The sequence below is a fragment of the Schistocerca americana genome, unplaced genomic scaffold (assembly GCF_021461395.2).
Source record: "Schistocerca americana isolate TAMUIC-IGC-003095 unplaced genomic scaffold, iqSchAmer2.1 HiC_scaffold_74, whole genome shotgun sequence".
Classification (NCBI taxonomy): Eukaryota; Metazoa; Arthropoda; class Insecta; order Orthoptera; family Acrididae; genus Schistocerca; species Schistocerca americana.
Window position 1 is genome coordinate 1001384 of NW_025726500.1, and position 11618 is coordinate 1013001.

Genomic DNA, 11618 nt, shown 5'->3' on the forward strand with positions numbered 1-11618 from the left:
AACCTGCACTGGTGCATCGCAATCTAATAATGGTCTCCCAGGAGCCGCTAAAAAACACAAACTCTTAGAAGATTCATTCCTCTTGTGTTTAAGTCGGCATTGTGCCTTTTGTATTAAATCCAGATGCAATTTCTGTGTTTCATGGTCAATGTAAAGGTCCAAGGGATACAGTAAACCTGCACTGTTGCATCGGAATCCAATACTGGTCTCCCAAGAGCCGCTCAAAGCACAAAACCTTAGAATATTCATTCTTCTTGTACTTAAGCCGGCATTGTGCATTTTGTATTTAATTTCGATGCAATTTCTTTGTTTCATGGTCAATGTGAAGGTCCAGGGGATACAGTGAATCTGCACTGGTGCATCGGAATCTAATACTGGTCTCCCAGGAGCCGCTCAAAGCACAAACGCTTAGAAGATACACTCTTTTAGTACTTAAGTCGGCATTGTGCATTTTGTATTCTATCCCGATGCAATTTCTGTGTTTCATGCTCAATGTGAAGGACCAAGGGATAAAGTAAACCTGCACTGGTGCATCGGAATCTAATACTGATCTCCCAGGAGCCGCTCAAAGTACAAACACTTTAAAGATTCACACTTCTTTTTTTTAAGACGGCATTGTGCCTTTTGTACTATATCCCGATACAATTTCTGTGCTTCATGGTCAATGTGAAGGTCCAAGGGATACAATAAACCTGCAGTGGTGCATCGGAATCTAATACTAGTCTCCCAGGAGCCACTCAAAACACAAACTCATAGAAGATTCACTGTTCTTGTACGTAAGTCAGCATTGTGCATTTTGTATTCCATCCCGGTGCAATCTCTGTGTTTCATGGACAATATGAATGTCCAAGGGATAAAGAAAACCTGCACTGGTGCATCGGAATCTAATACTGGTCTCCCAGAAGTCGCTCAAGTCGCCAACTGTTAGAAGATTCACTCTTCATGTACTTAAGTCGGAATTGTGTCTTTTGTATTCAATCCCGATGCAATTTCTGTGTTTCATGCTCAGTGTGAAAGTCCAAGGGATACAGTAAACCTGCACTGGTGCATCGGAATCTAATACTGGTCTCCCAGGAGCCGCTCAATACACAAACTCTTAGAAGATTCACTCTTCTTGTATTTAAGTCGTCATTGTGCATTTTGTAATCGCTCCCAATGCAACTTCTGTGGTTCATGGTCAATGTGAAAATCCAAGGTATAAAGTAAACCTGCACCGGTGCATCGGAATCTAATGCTAGTCCCCCAGGAGCCACTCAAATCGCAAACTCATAGAAGATTCACTCTTCTTGACGTAAGTCGGCATTGTGCAGTTTGTATTCAATCCTGATACAATTTCTGTGCTCCATGCTCAATGTGAAGGTCCAAGAAATACAGTAAACCAGCACTGGTGCATCGTATTCTAATACTGATCTCCCAGGAACCGCTCGAAGTACAATCTCTTAGAAGATTCAGTAGTGTTGTACATAAGTCGGCATTGTACCTTTTGTATTCGATCCCGATGCAATTACCGTGTTTCATAGTCAATGTGAAGGACCAAGGGATAAAGTAAACCTGCACTGGTGCATGAGAATCTAATACTGGTCTCCCAGGACCCGCTCAAAGCACAAACTCTTAGAACATTCACTTTTCTTGTGCATAAGTGGGCATTGTGCTTTTTGTATTCAATCCCGATGCAATTTCTGTGTTTCATGTATAATATGAATTTCCAAGGGATAAAGAAAACCTGCACTGGTGCATCGGAATCTAATGCTGGTCTCCCAGAAGCCGCTCTAGTCGCCAACTGTTAGAAGATTCTCTCTTCATGTACTTAAGTCGGCAATGTGCCTTTTGTATTCACTCCCTATGCTATTTCTTTGTTTCATAGTCAATGTGAATGTCCAAGGGATACAGAAAACCTGCAGTATTGCATCGGATTCTAATACTGGTCTCCCAGGAGCCTCTTAAAGCACAACCACTTAGCAGATACACTCTTCTTGTACTTACGTTTTCATTGCGCATTTTGTATTCAATCCCGATGTAATTTTTGTGTTTCATGGTCCATGTGAAAATCCAAGGGATAAAGTAACCCTACACTGGTGCATCGGAATCTAATACTGGTCTCCCAGGAGCCTCCCAAATCACAAACTCTTAGACGATTCACTTTTCTTGTACTTAAGTAGGCTTGGTGCCTTTTGTATACAACCCCGTTGCAATTTCTGTGTTTCATGGTCAATGTGAAGGACCAAGGGATAAAGTAAACCTGCACTGGTGCATCGGAATCTAATACTGGTCTCCCAGGAGCCGCTCAAAGCACAAACTCTTAGAAGATTCACTCTTCTTTTACTTAAGTCACCATGGTGCCTTTTGTATTCAATCCCGTTGCAATATCTGTGTTTCATGGTCAATGTGAAGGTCCAAGAGATACAGTAAACCTGTACTGGTGGATAGGAATCTAATACTGGTGTCCCAGGAGCCGCACAAAGAACAAACTCTTAGAATATTCACTCTTCTTGTGCTTAAGTCGGCATTGTGCCTTTTGTATTTAATCCCCGTGCAATTTCTGTGTTACATGGTCAATGTGAAGGTGCAAGGGATACAGTACACTAGCACTATAAAATCGGAATCAAATACTGGGCTCCCAGGAGCCGCTCAAATCACAAACTCTTTGAAGTTTCACTCTTCTTGTACTTAAGTAGGAAATGTGCCATATGTATTCAATCCCGATGCAATTTCTGTGTTTCATGGTCAATGTGAAGGTCCAAGGGATACAGTAAACCTGTACTGGTGGATAGGAATCTAATACTGGTGTCCCAGGAGCCGCACAAAGAACAAACTCTTAGAATATTCACTCTTCTTGTACTTAAGTCGGCATTGTGCCTTTTGTATTAAATCCCGATACAATTTCTGTGTTTCATGATCAATGTGAAGGTCCAAGGGATACAATAAACCTGCAGTGGTGCATCGGAATCTAATACTGGTCTTCCAGAAACCGCTCCAAGCACAAACTCTTAGAACATTCACTCTTCTCGTAGATAAGTTGGCATTGTGCCTTTTGTATTCAATCCCGATGCAATTTCTGTGTTTCATGGACAATGTGAATGTCCAAGGGATATAGAAAACCTGCACTGGTGCATCGGAATCTTATACTGGTCTCCCAGAAGCCGCTCAAGTCGCCAACTCTTAGAAGATTCACTCTTCTTGTAATTAAGTCGGCATTGTGCTTTTTGTATTCAATCCCGATGCAATTTGTGTGTTTCATGGTTAATGTGAAGGTCCAAGGAATACAGTAAACCTGCACTGGTGCATCACAATCTAATACTGGTGTCCCAGGAGCCGCTCAAAATACAAACTCTTAGAAGATTCACTCTTCTTGTGCTTAAGTCGGCATTGTGCCTTTTGTATTCAATCCCTGTACAATTTCTGTGTTTCATGGTCAATGTGAAGGTGCAAGGGATACAGTACACCAGCACTATTAAATCGGAATTAATTACTGGTCTCCCAGGGGCCGGTCAAATCACAAACTCTCAGTAGATTCACTCTTCATGTACTTAAGTAGGAAATGTGCCTTATGTATTCTATCCCGATGCAATTTCTGTGTTTCATGGTCAATGTGAAGGATCAAGGGATTAAGTAAACCTGCACTGGTGCAACGGAATCTAATACTGATCTCCCAGGAGCCGCTCAAAGTACAAACCCTTTAAAGATTCAATCTTCTTGTACTTAAGTCGGCATTGTGCCTTTTTTATCCAATCCCGAAACAATTTCTTTGTTTCATTGTCAATGTGAAGGTCCAAGGGATACAGTAAACTTGCTCTGGTGCATCGGAATCTAATACTGATGTCCCAGGAGCCGCTCAAAGTTCAAACACTTAAAAGATTCACTCTTCTTGTACTTAAGGCGGCATTGTGCCTTTTGTATTAAATCCCGATACAATTTCTGTGTTTCATGGTCAATGTGAAGGTCCAAGGGATACAATAAACCTGCAGTGGTGCTTCAGAATCTAATACTGGTCTTCCAGAAGCCGCTCAAAGCACAAACTCTTAGAACATTCTCTCTTCATGTAGATAAGTCGGCATTGTGCCTTTTGTTTTCAATTCCGATGCCATTTCTGTGTTTCATGGACAATGTGAATGTCCAAGGGATACAGAAAACCTGCATTGGTGCTTCGGAATCTAATACTGGTCTCCCAGAAGCCGCTCAAGTCGCCAACTGTTAGATGATTCACTCTTCTTGTACTTAAGTCGGCATTGTGCCTTTTGTATTAAATCCCGATACAATTTCTGTTTCATGATCAATGTGAAGGTCCAAGGGATACAATAAACCTGCAGTGGTGCATCGGAATCTAATACTGGTCTTCCAGAAACCGCTCAAAGCACAAACTCTTAGAACATTCACTCTTCTCGTAGATAAGTCGGTATTGTGCCTTTTGTATTCAATCCCGATGCATTTTCTGTGTTTCATGGACAATGTGAATGTCCAAGGGATACAGAAAACCAGCACTGGTGCATCGGAATCTAATACTGGTCTCCCAGAAGCCGCTCAAGTCGCCAACTCTTAGAAGATTCACTCTTCTTGTAATTAAGTCGGCATTGTGCTTTTTGTATTCAATCCCGATGCAATTTGTGTGTTTCATGGTTAATGTGAAGGTCCAAGGAATACAGTAAACCTGCACTGGTGCATCGCAATCTAATACTGGTGTCCCAGGAGCCGCTCAAAAAACAAACTCTTAGAAGATTCACTCTTCTTGTGCTTAAGTCGGCATTGTGCCTTTTGTATTCAATCCCCGTACAATTTCTGTGTTTCATGGTCAATGTGAAGGTGCAAGGGATACAGTACACCAGCACTATTAAATCGGAATTAATTACTGGTCTCCCAGGAGCCGGTCAAATCACAAACTCTCAGTAGATTCACTCTTCATGTACTTAAGTAGGAAATGTGCCTTATGTATTCTATCCCGATGCAATTTCTGTGTTTCATGGTCAATGTGAAGGATCAAGGGATAAAGTAAACCTGCACTGGTGCAACGGAATCTAATACTGATCTCCCAGGAACAGCTCAAAGTGCAAACACTTAAAAGATTCAATCTTCTTGTACTTAAGTCGGCATTGGGCCTTTTGTATTCAATCCCGATACAATTTCTTTGTTTCATTGTCAATGTGAAGGTCCAAGGGATACAGTAAACTTGCTCTGGTGCATCGGAATCTAATACTGATCTCCCAGGAGCCGCTCAAAGTTCAAACACTTAAAAGATTCACTCTTCTTGTACTTAAGTCGGCATTGTGCCTTTTGTATTAAATCCCGATACAATTTCTGTGTTTAATGGTCAATGTGAAGGTCCAATGGATACAATAAACCCGCAGTGGTGCTTCAGAATCTAATACTGGTCTTCCAGAAGCCGCTCAAAGCACAAACTCTTAGAACATTCTCTCTTCATGTAGATAAGTCGGCATTGTGCCTTTTGTATTCAATCCCGATGCAATTTCTGTGTTTCATGGTTAATGTGAAGGTCCAAGGGATACAGTAAACCTGCACTGGTGCATCGCAATCTAATAATGGTCTCCCAGGAGCCGCTAAAAAACACAAACTCTTAGAAGATTCATTCCTCTTGTGTTTAAGTCGGCATTGTGCCTTTTGTATTAAATCCAGATGCAATTTCTGTGTTTCATGGTCAATGTAAAGGTCCAAGGGATACAGTAAACCTGCACTGTTGCATCGGAATCCAATACTGGTCTCCCAAGAGCCGCTCAAAGCACAAAACCTTAGAATATTCATTCTTCTTGTACTTAAGCCGGCATTGTGCATTTTGTATTTAATTTCGATGCAATTTCTTTGTTTCATGGTCAATGTGAAGGTCCAGGGGATACAGTGAATCTGCACTGGTGCATCGGAATCTAATACTGGTCTCCCAGGAGCCGCTCAAAGCACAAACGCTTAGAAGATACACTCTTTTAGTACTTAAGTCGGCATTGTGCATTTTGTATTCTATCCCAATGCAATTTCTGTGTTTCATGCTCAATGTGAAGGACCAAGGGATAAAGTAAACCTGCACTGGTGCATCGGAATCTAATACTGATCTCCCAGGAGCCGCTCAAAGTACAAACACTTTAAAGATTCACACTTCTTTTTTTTAAGACGGCATTGTGCCTTTTGTACTATATCCCGATACAATTTCTGTGCTTCATGGTCAATGTGAAGGTCCAAGGGATACAATAAACCTGCAGTGGTACATCGGAATCTAATACTAGACTCCCAGGAGCCACTCAAAACACAAACTCATAGAAGATTCACTGTTCTTGTACGTAAGTCAGCATTGTGCATTTTGTATTCCATCCCGGTGCAATCTCTGTGTTTCATGGACAATATGAATGTCCAAGGGATAAAGAAAACCTGCACTGGTGCATCGGAATCTAATACTGGTCTCCCAGAAGTCGCTCAAGTCGCCAACTGTTAGAAGATTCACTCTTCATGTACTTAAGTCGGAATTGTGTCTTTTGTATTCAATCCCGATGCAATTTCTGTGTTTCATGGTCAATGTGAAAATCCAAGGTATAAAGTAAACCTGCACCGGTGCATCGGAATCTAATGCTAGTCTCCCAGGAGCCACTCAAATCACAAACTCATAGAAGATTCACTCTTCTTGACGTAAGTCGGCATTGTGCAGTTTGTATTCAATCCTGATGCAATTTCTGTGCTCCATGCTCAATGTGAAGGTCCAAGAAATACAGTAAACCGGCACTGGTGCATCGTATTCTAATACTGATCTCCCACGAGCCGCTCGAAGTACAATCTCTTAGAAGATTCAGTAGTGTTGTACATAAGTCGGCATTGTACCTTTTGTATTCAATCCCGATGCAATTACCGTGTTTCATAGTCAATGTGAAGGACCAAGGGATAAAGTAAACCTGCACTGGTGCATGAGAATCTAATACTGGTCTCCCAGGACCCGCTCAAAGCACAAACTCTTAGAACACTCACTTTTCTTGTGCATAAGTCGGCATTGTGCTTTTTGTATTCAATCCCGATGCAATTTCTGTGTTTAATGTATAATATGAATTTCCAAGGGATAAAGAAAACCTGCACTGGTGCATCGGAATCTAATACTGGTCTCCCAGGAGCCTCCCAAATCACAAACACTTAGACGATTCACTTTTCTTGTACTTAAGTAGGCTTGGTGCCTTTTGTATACAACCCTGTTGCAATATCTGTGTTTCATGGTCAATGTGAAGGACCAAGGGATAAAGTAAACCTGCACTGGTGCATCGGAATCTAATACTGGTCTCCCAGGAGCCGCTCAAAGCACAAACTCTTAGAAGATTCACTCTTCTTTTACTTAAGTCACCATGGTGCCTTTTGTATTCAATCCCGTTGCAATATCTGTGTTTCATGGTCAATGTGAAGGCCCAAGGGATACAGTAAACCTGTACTGGTGGCTAGGAATCTAACACTGGTGTCCCAGGAGCCGCTCAAAGCACAAACTCTCAGAAGATTCACTCTTCTTGTGCTTAAGTCGGCATTGTACCTTTTGTGTTCAATCCCCGTGCAATTTCTGTGTTTCATGGTCAATGTGAAGGTGCAAAGGATACAGTACACCAGCACTATTAAATCGGAATCTAATACTGGTCTCCCAGGAGCCGCTCAAATCACAAACTCTTAGAAGATTCACTCTTTTTGTACTTAAGTAGGAAATGTGCCTTATGTATTCAATCCCGATGCAATTTCTGTGTTTCATGCTCAATGTGAAGGACCAAGGGATAAAGTAAACCTGCACTGGGGTTTCGGAATCTAATACTGATTTCCCAGGAGCCGCTCAAAGTACAAACACTTTAAAGATTCACACTTCTTTTTTTTTAATACGGCATTGTGCCTTTTGTATTATATCCCGATACAATTTCTGTGTTTCATGGTCAATGTGAAGGTCCCAGGGATACAATAAACCTGCAGTGGTGCATCGGAATCTAATACGGGTATCCCAGAAGCCGCTCTAGTCGCCAATTGTTAGAAGATTCACTCTTCTTGTACTTAAGTCGGCATTGTGCCTTTTGTATTATATCCCGATGCAATTTCTGTGTTTCATGGTCAATTTGAAGGTCAAGGGATACAGTAAACTTGCACTGGTGCTTCGGAATCTAATACTGGTCTCCCAGGAGCCTCGCAAAGCACAAACTCTTGAAAGATTCACTCGTCTTGTATTTAAGTAGGCATTGTGCCTTTTGTATTCAATCCCGATGAAATTTCTGTGTTTCATAGTCAATGTGAAGGACCAAGGGATAAAGTAAACCTGCACTGGTGCATCAGAATCTAATACTGGTCTCCCAGGAGCTGCTCAAAGCACAAACTCTTAGAACATTCACTTTTCTTGTACATAAGTCGGCATTGTGCCTTTTGTATTCAATCCCGATGTAATTTCTGTGTTTCATGGACAATTTGAAAGTCCAAGGGATAAAGAAAACCTGCACTGAAGCATCGGAATCTATTACTGGTCTCCCAGAAGCCGCTCAAGTCGCCAACTGTTAGAAGATTCACTCTTCATGTACTTAAGTCGGCATTGTGTCTTTTGCATTCAATCCCGTAGCAATTTCTGTGTTTCATGGTCAATGTGAAACTCCAAGGGATACAGTAAACCTGCACTGATGCATTGGAATCTAATACTGGTCTCCCAGGAGCCGCTCAAAACACAAACACTTAGAAGATTCACTCTTGTGTTTAAGTCGGCATTTTGCCTTTTGTATTCAATCCCGGTTTAATTTCTGTGTTTCATGGTCAATGTGAAGGTCCAAGGGATACAGTAAACCTGCACTGGTGCATCGGAATCCGATACGGGTCTCCCAAGAGCCGCTCAAACACAAAACCTTAGAATATTCATTCTTCTTGTACTTAAGCCGGCATTGAGCCATTTGTATTTAATTTCGATGCAATTTCTGTGTTTGATGGTCTATGTGAAGGTCCAGGGGATACAGTGAACCCGCACAGGTGCATCGGAATCTAATACTGGTCTCCCAGGAGCCGCTCAAACACTAATTCTTAGAAGATTAAATCTTCTTGTACTTAAGTCGGCATTGTGCTTTTAGTACTCAATCCCTATGCTATTTCTGTGATTCATGGTCAATATGAAGGTCCAAGGTATACGGAAAACCTGCACTATTGCATCGGAATCAAATACTGGTCTCCCAGGAGCCTCTTAAAGCACAAACACTTAGAAGATTCACTCTTCTTGTACATATGATGGCATTGCGGATATTGTATTCAATCCCGATGTAATTTTTGTGTTTCATGATCGATGTGAAAATCCAACGGATAAAGTAACCCTACACTGGTGCATCGGAATCTAATACTGGTCTCCTAGGAGCCTCCCAAATCACAAACTCTTAGAACATTCAATCTTCTTGTACTTAAGTAGGCTTTCTGCCTTTTGTATTCAACCCCGGTGTAATTTCTGTGTTTCGTGGTCAATGTGAAGGACCAAGGGATAAAGTAAACCTGCACTGGTGCATCGTAGTCTAATACTGGTCTCCCAATAGCCGGCAAAGCACAAACGCTTAGAAGATTTACTCTTCTTGTGCTTACGACAGCATTGTGCCTTTTGTATTGAATTTCGATGCAATTTATGTGCTTCATGGTCTATGTGAAGGTCCAAGGGATACTATAAACCTGCACTGGTGCATCGATATCTAATACTAGTCTCCCAGGAGCCACTCAAATCACAAACTCATAGAAGATTCACTCTTCTTGTACATAAGTCGAATTGTGCATTTTGTAGTCAATCCCGATGCAATTACCGTGTTTCATGCTCAATGTGAAAGTCCCAGCGATACAGTAAACCTGCACTGGTACATCGGAATCTAATACTGGTCTTCCAGGAGCCGCTAAAAGCACAAACTCTCAGAAGATTCACTCTTCTTGTATTTAAGTCGTCATTGTGCATTTTGTAATCGCTCCCAATGCAACTTCTGTGTTTCGTGGTCAATGTGACGGTCCAAGGGATACAGCAAACCTGCACTGGTGCATCGGAATCTAATACTGGTCTTCCAGGGGCCGCTCTAAACACAAACTCTTAGAAGATTCACTTTTCTTGTGTTTAAGTGGGCATTGTGACTTTTGTATTCAATCCCTAGGCTATTTCTGTGTTTCATGGTCAATGTGAATGTCCAAGGGATAAGCGCAAACTCTTAGAAGATTCACTCTTCTTGTGCTTAAGTCGGCATTGTGCCTTTTGCATTTAATCCCCGTGCAATTTCTGTGTTTCACGGACAATGTGAAGGTGCAAGGGATACAGTACACCAGACCTATTAAATCGGAATCTAATACTGGTCTCACAGGAGCCGCTCAAATCACAAACTCTTAGAAGATTCACTCTTCTTGTACTTTAGTAGGAAATGTGATATATGTATTCAATCCCTATGCAATTTCTGTGTTTCATGGTCAATGTGAAGGACCAAGGGATAAAGTAAACCTGCACTGGTGCATCGGAATCTAATACTGGACTCCCAGGAGCCGCTCAAAACACAAACTCTTAGAAGATTCACTCTTCTTGTGTTTAAGTGGGCATTGTGCCTTTTGTATTCAATCCCTATGCTATTTCTGTGTTTCATGGTCAATGTGAATGTCCAAGGGATACAGAAAACCTGCACTATTGCATCGGAATCTAATACTGGTCTCCCAGGAGCCTCCCAAATCACAAACTTTTAGAAGATTCATTCTTCTTGTACTTAAGTAGACTTTGTGCCTTTTGTATTCAACCCAGGTGCCATTTCTGTGTTTCATGGTCAATGTGAAGGGCCAAGTGATAAAGTAAACCTGCACTGGTGCATGAGAATCTAATACTGGTCTCCCAGGAGCCACTCAAATCACAACCTCTTAGAACATTCACTCTTCCTGTACATAAGCCGGCATTGTGCCTTATGTATTCAATCCCGATGCAATTTCTGTGTTTCATGGTCAATGTGAAATTCCTAGGGATAAAGTAAACCTACACTGGTGCATCGGAATCTAATACCGGTCTCCCAGGAGCCTCGCAAAGCACAATCTCTTAGAAGTTTCACGCTTCTTGTACTTAAGTCGGCTTTGTGCCTTTTGTATCCCATCACCATGCAATTTCTGTATTTCGTGTCAATGTGAAGGTCCTGGGGATACAGTAAACCTGAACTGGTGCATCGGAATCTATCACTGGTCTCCCAGGAGCCGCTCAAACCTCAAACTCTTAGAAGATTCACTCTCCATGTGCTGTAGTCGGCATTGTGCCTTTTGTATTCAATCCCGATGCAATTTCTATGAATGTCCAAGGGATACAGTAAACCTGCACCGGTGCATCGGAATCTAATACTCGTCTCCCTGGAGCCGCACAAAACACAAACTCTTAGAAGATTCACTCTTCTTTTATTTAAAAAGGCATTGGGTCTTTTGAATTCAATTGCGATTTCTGTGTTTCATGGACAATGTGAAGGACGAAGTGATACAGTACACCTGCACTTTTACATCGGAATCTAATACTGGTCTCCCAGGAGCCGCTCAAATCACAAACTCTTAGAAGATCCACTCTTCTTGTACTTAAGTCGGCATTGTGCATTTTGTAATCAATCCCGATGCAATTTCTGTTTCATGGTCAATGTGAAAATCCAAAGGATAAGGTAAACCTACCCTGG